The 12,397-nt window shown below is 39.5% G+C and overlaps 1 pseudogene; it reads right to left on the bottom strand.

Annotated features, from left to right (window-relative positions):
- Positions 1 to 3,240: 3,240 nt before the first annotated feature.
- LOC143646324 (sorbitol dehydrogenase pseudogene) lies at positions 3,241 to 7,872 on the bottom strand (annotated as a pseudogene).
- Positions 7,873 to 12,397: the final 4,525 nt, after the last annotated feature.

Here is a 12,397-nt window from a genome sequence, read left to right as displayed (position 1 = left end):
ATGTAATAGAGGGCAGGCCACAGTGGCTCAGTGGCAGAGTTCTCACCTGCCTTGCTGGAGACCTGGGTTGGATTCCTGGTGCCTGCCCATGCAAAAAAAAAAGTGTAATAGGGCCTGAAAATATGCCATAATGTTACCCCGCTTTTGTCAGTTTTACTTCTTTGTTGAATAAACAGGTCTTCCCCTCCCCACCGGTGTTCCACCATCAGCAAGGATCAGGGAGCAAAAGGGTTTATTTGGAGGGAAGGGACTTGGAAAGCAGGAATTTCAGAGCTGGCTCCCGGTTCTTGGCATTTCAGCTCATGTTCTCTGCAGCTAAGGAGATACATCACTGGCATCTGAGTTCAGCAGTCACTGCTTAGACCTTCAGACACCAGGCAGGCAAGATTGAACAGAACACAAGTGGGATGGAGTGGAGTCTGGGAGGCTCCATTGTCCTAGGAAAGAAATCTGGGAAACAAGAGTAGTCTCCTGATGGTGAGGTGTTGAGCCCAGCAGGAGCTCAGAGATGGAAAGGTGACTGTGGCCATCCATACCTGTGCAGGGCAGTGTGGCCTGGGGGCTTCTGGGCTGCCTCTGTGGGAAGGGTTATGTGTGTACCCAGTTTTCATTTCCTTTATTCTCCTTTTGTATGTCTTACACTGAAAAATGGAAGGTTCACTGGCAGGGCAACTTTAAGAGATACCCACTCTGCTACCAAAAAGTAACTGTAGGGTCACCAGGGAACCCATTATACCACGGACCTCTCATTAAAGTAATTACAGGGTATGTCTATGTGGACATATCTCCCAAACATAAACAGTTACTCGTTACATTTTTGATGTTGGTACTTTTAGGGAAGAAGAAGTACTGCATTGGGGCAAAGGTAATTGAGGTGAGAGAATCACAGTGCTTATAGGAAGATCATCCTTTTCCTCAAACCCCCGATGTGAAATTTGACAGGATACTTGATTCTTCAAATTCTCTCCCTGAGCTCTGGATGCCTGCATGGAACAGCCTCGTGGCCGAGCCACATCCTCTCACAATAAACACCCTCTATCCTGATATTCTGGGTGTCATGTCCATGTCCCTGCCTGGATGATGCTGGGCCTTTCAGGGTCGCCTGTCAGGCAGAGTCCAGTGTCCCAGTGCAGTCTGGATCAAGCTGGTGTGAAGAGGACAGAGACCCATTCCCTTTCCTGGGGTTTGCAACACCATACCTCAGAGATTTCTTGGACTTAAAGGAGTTGTAGAAGATATCGTGGAGTGGAAAAGCAGCAAGTTGGATGCCTGTGCTGCCTCTGCACCTACCTCTCCCCCAAGGCTGCAGAACTCTGGGACTTAGGGGCTTTCAGGAGAGTCTGCCTTGCTGCAGGCTTTAAAAATACCTAGCCTTGATCCTCTAGTGGATGAATTTCTAGGCATATTAAAAACAGTCTCTCATGGTACATTTTGGGAAATAAGACACTTGTGGGTGTACCCTTTGTAAATAAGGAATATTTTTACCTGAATTTGAGGTCTTTCACATTAAACAATGGTCACTTGTTTTGAGGGGCCTACTTATTATTGAGAGATCCCTGGACCTGGTATCCCTCAGCTTGTGTTTCCTAATTGCCACTATCCTTACCTGGGCATGTGACTCATCTCCTGTAAAGCTTAGATTTTTTTGTTTTGAAATTGTGGACTAACAGTGCTTGAGTTTCTTGTGGGCCTTTGTTTTGTTTTGAATTAATCAGAAACAAAATAGGCACTCCCTTAGAGGTAGGTCATCACCTGCCTTGCCCACCAATGTAATCACACTTCGAAGAATGCCTGGCATACAGGGCACCCTCAAGGTATAGTGGTTGAAGGAACAAAACACATTACAAAGGTAAACTCAAAAATGTTAGAATAATCATTACTAAAGATTCATCCTTTATATCTAAATAATAAATATAATTTACTGGTAGAGTTAAGTAATTCACATAGCTGTGGGTATACTGTGTCTGTGTGAAAAGTTTGGTTAAATTCTTTGATATTTTGAATAAAGATTTGCAGTCAAGGGCCTCCTGAGTATGAAACCAAAGCAGAAGTAGTCAAGAATGTGAAGCAGCAACAGCTTTATAGTGGCAAGATTTTCAGGTATTTCCAATTCTATACACAAATGTACTTGGATGACATTATTCCAAAGCCTTTTGTACAGTTATTTCACCATGTTCTTATTTCCTCACTATTGTTAGAAATGGTCTTTTATTTTTAACTAGGCAGGCAGCCAACTTTCTCCACAGTGGTTTGTTTTCCACAGTAATCTGGCATTCTGCATACCTTATCTCTTCAGGAAGCAATTAGTTCACACAAAATGCTAGCCTTCCTTAATGAACCACTGAAAGTGCTAAAGGAAGTGTTAGGAACATAATAGGGTTGTGTTGAGAGAGTAATTTTCCTGTGGAAACAGCATGTCATAATGTATTCAGAAAGAAGTCAAGAAAAGCTTGTAATGGTGATCTTTCTCATATTTATGGTGCTAACTTTTCAGGTGTGTGTTTTTTTTTAAATCATACCTCATACTTGAAGCAGACATCAACCATATATTCACAAGTAATCTTGAAACCATTCTGTGTATTTTGAGGTGTGGGAAATGCCACTAGTTTGCTTTTTTTGTGTTTATTTGTGGATTTTGTTTATGTTTCTTATTTTTAAAAATGCATTAACGTTAAAACACCAACACAAAACTACTTCTAGACCCTTCTTCAATTAAAACACTTTTTCAGTTAAAATAGTTACAGTATCTAAATTCAGAGGGTCCTATGAAATGAAATTACTCAGAACAGCTATATTAAATAAATGTATATCTGTGCAATACTATCCTGGAAATTACAGTAATATTCAAGTTCAAATGAGCATCAATTGCAAAATGACAGTAGTTAAATTAAAGTTAGATTAATCAATATTTTAGAGAGCAAAAGCCCTAGCATATGTCTTATTGTTGAGGATGATCGGGGGTTCAGTGGCTGTGAAAACTGAATCAAACTTTGAAGACCCCGAAGGTTGTAGTTGGAGGATCCAGGGCAAAAGAGCCATGTGAAATAAACTCTGCTTCTGTCAATTGTCCCTGTTGTAATCATTTTCCAATCTTACCTCATTGAGCCTTCTCTCAGAGAACAGGTTAAGCAGTGCCATGCAGTCAACCCTTTGCTGCACAGGAGCATGTCAGAGCTTAATGGTGTGATGCCCGGCAAGAGAGAACTCCTGTGTCCTCAACCCTGGGTGGGTTCATTTTCCTTAGTTGAGTTTCCTTCCACCCTTTGGAAGCATGCTCCTACCTATAAATGTTTCAGGGATCTCCTTTCCCTGAAGGTCCCCTTTTCCTTGGTGTTTGGATAAGGCAAGCATGAGTAGAGAGGCCTGCAATGTCCCACTAAAAGGTTCAATTTTCAAACCTGAATTCAATTGTAAGATCTCAGGTGAAATATGTTGGAACTGGAAAATTCTTAAAACTTCATGGATTTTCTGTGAGCCCACTTGACCACCCTCCAACCAGTCTTCCTGGTATTTCCTGGGAGTGACTCCTGTGCCCTGTCTTCACCACAGGCCTCCCAAGGTTGCTTCAGAAAGAAAAGTTGGAATTGGGGTCATCCTTTTCAGCTGAGTTTGTCACCTTTTACTTCAGTAAACAACATCACATTCTCCTAGGACTTTTCTGGAAGACTCACACTTAGTGCCTTTTTGCCAAGCACCAGGGACCCTCCATGAGTGTATATTTATATCTATGATGGAAATAAGAAAATTCTGAATAAGGCCAATGAATGAGTGTTGATTGGAACCAGGGCACAGGGCCCCACTGATTGTTGAGAACATAAGTTCTAAGCAGTTTTTTTATTAATGCAATTTTATTGAGATATATTCACACACCAAGTAAGCCATCTAAAGTATACAATCAGTGACTCAGTATCATCACAATTTTTGAATATTTTCATTACTCTAAGGAAAATTAAAAATATCCAAATCCTCCCATACCCCTTATCCCCCTTATTATCTATTTTTGTCTTTATTTTATTACTCATCTGTCCATACACTGGGTAAAGAGAGTGTCAGTCTCAAGGTTTTCACAATCACATGATCACACAATAAAAGCTACATATTAATACAATCATCAATCCAGTTTTCTGGATTATGGTTCAACAATTTCAGGTATTTCCTTCTAGCTTTTCTAATTCACTAGAAAAGAAAAAAAGTCTATAATGCATGAGAAAAATCTCCAGGATGACCTTTCAACTCTATTTGAAATCTCAGACACTGACACTTTGTTTTGTTTCATTTCTTTTCCTCCTTTTAGTTAAGTCATACTCAAGCACACAATTCCAGAGCCAAGCTCATCCTTGGAAGTCATATCCCATGTTGCTAGGGATACTTATACCCCCGAGAGTCATGTCCCCAGTAGGAGGGAGTGTAGTATCTTTATTGGCAGAGTTGGTTGAGAGAGTGAGGCCACATCTGAGCAACAAAAGAGGTTCTCTAGGGGTAACTCTTAGGCATAATTATAAGTAGGCTTAGCCTTTACTTTGCAGGAATAAGTTTCAAGATCAAGGGCTTTTCTTATTAAACTGGAAGTCCTTAAAACTTGAGAGAATTTCAGGAATTCCCAAGGTGGGCAAGTTGAGTATGTCCACATTTCCCCCTGTTCCCCAAGATGACTTTGCAAATACATTTTTTATTTTCTGCCCAAAATACTCTGGTATGTGTCAGGGAATTACCTTAGACTGTACAGAATAACAAGACCCCATTCACTATTCTGGGTTCCATTTAGTGATGTTTAAATAAACTGACCATACAGGTTAAACTAGGTAGTGTGCTACAGAAAATATACATTTTGTACCAAACAAATATTTATTCCTTTGGTGAACAGAAGTCGAAGTTTTAAAATAGAGTCAGTATCATCTTTTACCCAGAATTCTGATTTACCTACCCAAGTCTGTTTCATTCATATCTCTAACTGAAGTCTGATCTCTTTTTTAGCTTCTATAATAGTAGCTGTATGGAATAATGCTGACTTTCAGAGCTGTAGAACACCTACTCTGAGTCTCAAGTGTCACACTAATACCTCAAGTCCAAGGAACTACTAAGTTATACACAAAGAGCTCAGCAATTCAGAATCTAGAAACAACAGTTAAAACTCAGGAACAGATGTGACTGCTGTAAGAGCCTACAATCTAGAAATCTTTACAATAAGGCTTATTGAACATTCTGTACTCCTTCATCATCAATTGCCCAATCTCTGCCCACGTTCTATCACCCGATAACCTAAGCTCTCAAATTCAGTTCTCAACATTTGCTCATTACAGTTTATATTAGTAAGGCCTTACAATGTTTGTCCTTTTGATTCTGGCTCATGTCACATAACATAATGCCCTCAAGGTTCATCACCTATTTGCATGCTTCACAACTTCGTTCCTTTAGCTGCTCAATATTGCATTGTATGTGTACACCGCAGTTCGCTCTTCCATTCGCCCTTTGATGTACCCTTAGGCCACTTCCATCCATTGCAAATCATAAATAATGCCACCATAAACACCAGTATGCAAATGTCCACTTGTGTCCCTGCTTTCAGTTCTTCCAAGTATGTACAAAATAATGGGGTTGCAGGATTATATGGCAACACTAAACTTAGCCTCTTGTGAAGCCACTAGACTTAGCTCTAGAGGGACCGCACCATTCTACTTTCCTATAACAATGAATATGTGTATCTCTCCACATCTTCTCCAACACTTGTATCTTTCTGCTTATTTTTTTAACAGTTTTATTCACACCATACAATCCATCCTAAGTGAACAACCAATGGCTTCCAGTATAATCACATCATTATGCACTCACCACCACAATCTATATAACATTTCCATTTCTTCCACAAACAGTAAAAAATTAAAAAATAATAAAAATTAAAAATAAAGAATAAAAAATTAAAAGAAGAAACATTAAGAATCCCATACCCCTCCTTTGTAACCCCCTGTTATTGATATTTAGCTTTGGTGTATTGCCTTTGTAACAATTAATGGAATAATATTACAATGTTACTATTAACTATAGACCCTAGATGCATTAACTGTATTTTTTCAATATACCATCTCATTTTCACATCTTACAATGGTGACATTCATTTGTTCTCCCTTATGTAAAAACTATCTTATATTTGTACATTTAAAATCACCATCACTGTCCACTCTAGGTTTCACTACCTTATAGTCCCAGTTTTTATCCTCTGTCTTTGCTTCTGGTGTCATATGTACCCCTAGCCTTCCTCCTTCAACCATATTCACACACACCTTTGTTTATTATACTCAAAATATTGTGCTGTTATCACAGTATTGTGCTATGCATTTCTGAATCTTTGCAATCAATCCTGTTGAGCATTCTGTATTCCTTCAGCATCAAATGCCCAATCTCTACTCTCTACTCTCTTTCTATCTCCTGATAACCTCTGTTCTTAGCTTTAACTCTGAAGAGTTTCCTCATTATAGTTAGTTCATATTAATGGACCATATAGTATTTGTCCTTTTAATTTTGTTCAATATAATGTCCTCTAAGTTCAACCACATGTGTCATCCCCTTATTCTGTCTTAAGTTGCATAATATCCCATCATATGTATATACTACAGCTTATTTATCCACTCATCTATTGATTTGCATTTAGGCTGTTTCCATCTATTGCCAATCGTGAATGCCGCTATAAACATCGGTGTACAAATGTTTGTTCATGTCCCTGCCTTTAGTTCCTCCAAGTACTTACCTGGTAATTCGATTGCTGGATCATAAAGCAATTCTATATTTAGCTTCCTGAGGAACCACCAAATGGCCTTCCAGAGTGGCTGCACCATTCTACATTCCCACCCACAGCGAATGTGTGCCTCTTTCTCTACATCCTTTCCAGACCTTGTAGTTTTTTGTTTACTTGATAATGGTCATTCTAGTAGGTGTGAGATATCTCATTATGGTTTTGATTTGCATTTCCCTAATAGCTGGTGAGATTGAGCATCTTTTCATATGTTTTTGAGCCATTTGTATTTCCTCTTTGGAAAAGTATCTCCCCAGATCTTTTGCCCATTTTTTAATTGGGTTGTTTGTCTTTTTGTTGAATTGTAGGACCTCTTTATATATTCTAGGCATTAAACCCTTACCTAACTTGGATGTAAGCATTGAAACTGCCATTGGCCACATGTTGCAGTATCAAAACACACTCTTGATGTCCACTTCCAGGATAGCCATGTGCACCGTGGCCCAGCCCAACTAACACCAGGGTCCCACTAGAATAGGTAGCATAGATGCCTACCTCGATGGCGGCCACCACCCCTGTGCACTCAGTGTTGATTTATGGCTTGCATTCCAGCAGATCTACTTTCTAGCAATTTATTGAGGGCTCTGCTTGGAGACTAGAGGGTAAAATAATCTCCTACTTCATTTGGCTTTGGAAAACCAAGAGTTAAACATATCAATCACTTCCACTTGAGCAGCTACCATTGCCTTGGCTGTGAGCAAAGTGACCATTCCAATTGGCCCAGTTCCACACACAAAGACCTAGTTCCCCAGGAAGACTCCAGCTCACTCACAAGCCTAGATCCCCACAGACAGTGGCTCACTCAGGACTACTTCCTCAAAGATGACATTGTCAGGAAGTTTGTAGCAGAAATCTGCATTGTGCCAGCAAAGATTTCCATCATCGAGGGGCAGGGCACAGAAGAAAACAGATGGGGACAGATTGTATCAGCCAAAGTTGCAAAATTGATCAGTTTCTCTGGGGGCACCAGCCTCAATGGCAACACGGTCACCTGGTTTTAGGTGCTGGTTCAGTTTGCTAAAGCTGCTGTAATGCAATATACCAGAAATGGATCGACTTTTATAAAGGAGATTTATTAAGGTATAAGTTTACAATTCTAAGGCCTTAAAAATGTCCAAAGTAAGGTACACAGATAAAGCTACAAAGAAAGGCAGATGTCTGTCACATGGAAAGGTATGTGGCTGACATCTGCTAGTCCATGCTCCCAGTTCATTGCTTCTTGCTTCTGATTCCAGTGGCTTCCTCTCTAAGCATCTGTGGTTCCTCACTTAGCTACTACAGGGCAAAACTCTGGGTTTCATCTCTTAGCATCTCCCAGGACCAAAGATTTCTTCTTTTCAGGTTCTGGCTATTTCTGTGAGTCCTTAATTAGCACCTGGGCTATTTCTGTTTTGATCTCCAAACATCTGTGTCTGCTTTCTGTGTCAGCTCTTTGAAGGACTCCAGTAAACTAAGACCCACCTTAAGTGGGTGGGGTCATACCTCCATAGACATAATCTAATCAAAAAGTCGTGCCCATAGAGTGGATCACATCTCCATAGGAACAATCTAATCAAGAGGACCCACCCTACAATTTTGGATTAGGATTAAAGAACATAGTTTTTCTGGGGTACATAACAGTATCAGACAGCATAGGTGCTTTACTAATGATCCCACTTTTACAACTGTTCCTGAAGCTTCATGCCCCAGCATCATCAGCTCTTTCACAACAAAATCCCCCATCAGCGATGTTGCCAGTAGTGGACATCTGAGCTGCAGATTCTACTGAATGTGTCTCCAGTGACACTACATTTTGGCATGGTTCAGCTTTAGAGTAGTTCTCCAGGCACAGGTCTCCAGGTCCATGCACCACTGAAGAATGGTTCTTGGGTTGGGCCACTGCTGCCATGTTCCTTGCTCCCTCCAGGGTCAATGACAGAGTCGGCAGGGTGCTTGGTCTATGTACTTTGAACAGTGCCTGGAGATTCTCAAACTGCTTTGGATAATAAATTCTGTTTTGGTGCCTCTGCCACCACAGCCTGTGCTGCTATGTGGGATGGACTGAACTTTGGCTGCCCAGTTCACAGAAGGATGGATCCTGGGGTTTTTGAAGATGACAATTTTCTGCGTTAAATATAATTCCATTGGTTGTTGGAAATAACATTAACAGTCTGTAATTCCTACAGCAAGCCAAATACATTAGTGATTATTCTGTAGATAAGGAAATAGAGAAGTAATTTGCTTGAGGTCACACACTTATTTCTGAAGGATGGTGGAGACTTGAGACTTTCGTCTCCAGGCAGACAATGCACATATTCAGAGGCCCCAGGACAGGGCTGTGGGAGGCTGCACAATCCACTTGTGCTTCCTTCTTAGAGTCCTTTTCAGCTACGGTTAGACTTTCCAATTGCCTTTTCTCAAAGCTCTCCATCCAGTTCAGTGGTGCATGAAGTTCCTCTAACAAGGAATGAGAAAGTGTTCATCCTCTTCCTACAGTGAAGGCTTCCATAGAAATGTCCCATGAAAGGTGGGTTCATTGTGCTAAATTTACAAGTAGCTGCTTTTACTCAGATTGAGGTAAGCCACTGAACCTGAAAGGGACATAGAAGCTGAAGAGTGGACACCAGGAAAGGACACTAAGGACAAAGACATGTGTACACATCTCACAATTGTGCTTCGGTCTGATATAAGTCAAAGTGTATGAGCCTCTATTTCCTTGTTTGTTAAATAAGCTTTATGAGGCCTGCCTCATACATGGGTATGAAGACACTGATTTAAAATAGTTCAGGGACTATGTCCCATTTCCAAATCCACTAGCATCTCTAAAGCTGTGGCAGTGTTTCACAGCTTCCTCAGCAAGGGGCCAAAAGGCTGGTGGAAGGAGGTGGCGTAGGGATGGGCAATGGAATGCAGGCTGCTTGGTGAATTCAGAGGGTGGTGAGCAAGCCCTTAGTCAGTGTTATGCACTAGGGCAGGGACTTGCTGGGACTCTACATCCTTATTGGAATGTTTGTCAAATTACTTAGAAAGGGCAAAGGAAGTCCAGGAATTCATCCCTCTAACTCCACACCACTTCAACCAAGTGCCCAATAAATATTGATTGACAAAACAAAAAACAAAACAAAAAAAACCTTATCTGATATGTGGCTTTCAAATATTGTCTCCCATTGTGTAGGCTGCCTTTTTACTTTCCTCATAAAGTCCTTTGATACACAAAAGTATTCAATTTTGAGGAGATCCCATTTATCTATTTCTTGTTTCCTTTCTTGCACTTTGGATGTAAGGCCTAGGAAACCACCTCCTCTCACAAGATTTGAAGATATTTCCCTACATTTTCTTATAAAAATTTTATGGTCTTAAGTCTAATGGCTAGGCCTTTATCCATTTTGTGTTAATTATAATATAAGATGTGAAATAGGGGTCCCTTTTCATTCTTTTGGATATTGATAGCCAGTTCTCAAAGAATGATTTATTGAAGAGGATACTGCCTCATCAAAAATCAATTTACCATAGATGAGAGGGTTTATTTCTGAACACTCAATTTGATTGCATTGGTCAGCATACCTATCTTTATTCTGGTACCATGCTGTTTTGATTATTGTACCTTTGTAATATGCTTTAAAGTCAGATACTGTGACATCTCACTTCATTTTTCTTTCTCAAAATATTATTAGATATTTGGGGCAGCCTTCGTTTCAAAATAAATTTGATTAATATTTTTTTTTCTGTTTCTGCAAAGTAAGTTATTGGGGTTTTAATTGGTATTGCATTGAATCTATAAATCAATTTTGGTAGAATTGACATTGTAACTATATTTAACCTTCATGAACATGGTATGTCATTCAATTTACTTAGGTTTGCCTTGATTCCTTGATTTATTTTAGTTATTTTTTTTTTTTTTTGCTGTTTTCTGTGATAGGTCTGTTATATCCTTCGTTAAATTTATTCTAAATACCAATTCTTTTGGTTGCTATTGAAAATGAATTTTTTCCCCTGATTTCTTCCCCAGATTGCTCATTATACTTGTATAGGAACACTATTGATTTTTTTGAGTTGATATTGTATCCTGCCATTTTGCTGTACTCATTTATTAGCTCTAGTAGCTTTACTGTAGATTTTCAGGGATTTTCTATTTATAGGATCATGTCATCTTCAGTGAATGTTTTACTTCTTCCTTTTCTATTTGGATGCCTTTTATTTATTTTTCTTGCCTAATTTCTCTAGTTAGAATTTCCAGCACAGTTTTGGATAGCAATGGCAACAGTGTGTATCCTTGTCTTGTTCTTATCATAGAGGGAAATCTTTCAGTCTTTTCCCATTGCATATGTTAGCTGTGTGGTTTTCATATATTCCCTTTATCATATTTCCTTCTAATCCTGTCCTTTGAAGTGTTTTCATCAAGAAAGGGTGTTGAATTTTGTCAAATGCCTTTTCTGCACCAATCTAAATGATCATGTGGTTTTCCCAGTTTGATTTACTGATATGATATATTACATTAATTGATTTTCTTGTGTCTTCACAAGAAAAAAAGACAAAGCTAAGTGTCTTCAACCTTGCATACCTGGAATAAAACCACTTAGTGTATGGTGTTTAACTCTTTTAATGTGCCACTGGATTTGATTTTCAAGTATCTTGTTGAGGGTTTTTGCATCTATATTCAATAAAGAGATCATCTGTAATTTTCTTTTCTTTTAGTATCTTTTCCTGGCTTTGGTATTAGACTGATTTTGACTTCATATTATGAGTTAGGTAGGTTTCCCTTTCCAATTTTTTAGAAGTTAAAGCAGGTTTAGTACTAATTCATTCTTGAATACTTGGTGGAATCCACGTTTGAAGTCATCTGATCCTGGGCTTTTCTTTGTTGGAAGGTTTCTGATGACTGTTTAAATCTCTTTACTTGTGATTGGTTTGTTGAAGTCCTGTGTTCTAGAGTTCGTGCTAGTTGTTCATGTTTTTCTAGGAAGCTGTACTTTTCATCTAAGTTGTCTAGTTTGTTAGCATATAGTTGCTCATAGTATCCTCTCATTACCACCTTTATTTCTGGAGGCTGAGTAGCTGTGTCCCCCTTCCCATTTCCACTGTTATTTATTTGCATCCTCTCTCTCTTTTTTGTGTGTGTCTTCTGTGTCTGCTGTGGCTTGCTAAAGCTGCCAGAATGCAATATACCAGAAATGGAATGGCTTTTTAAAAAGGTGTTTATTAAGTTACAAATTTACAATTCTTGGGTCATAAAATATTCAAACAAGGCATTCAAAGAAAGATACCTTGACTCAAGGTGGGCTGATCTTGGAAGGCATGTGCCTGGTATCTGCTGGTCCTTTGGCTTCTGGTTTCAAACAGCTTCCATGGGGGCATTTTCTTTCTGCATCTCTGAATGTCTCTGTGTCAGCTCTGAAGCACATGTGTTTCTTGGGGCTTCTGCATTTCCAAACATCTGTGGCTGTGTCTGCATCTGAATTTCTCTAAAATGCTTTCCCTTTTAAAGGACTCCAGTAAAGTAATCAAGGCCCACCTTGAATGAATGGAATCACATCACCACCTAATCAAAAGACCACACCTACAATTGGGTGTGCCACACCTCCATGGAAGTAATCTAATCAAAAGGTCACAACCACAGTTGAGTGTGTCAGT

This window comes from Tamandua tetradactyla, chromosome 9 (assembly GCF_023851605.1).
Source record: "Tamandua tetradactyla isolate mTamTet1 chromosome 9, mTamTet1.pri, whole genome shotgun sequence".
NCBI classification, from domain to species: Eukaryota; Metazoa; Chordata; class Mammalia; order Pilosa; family Myrmecophagidae; genus Tamandua; species Tamandua tetradactyla.
This window is presented reverse-complemented; position numbering and strand designations above follow the sequence as displayed.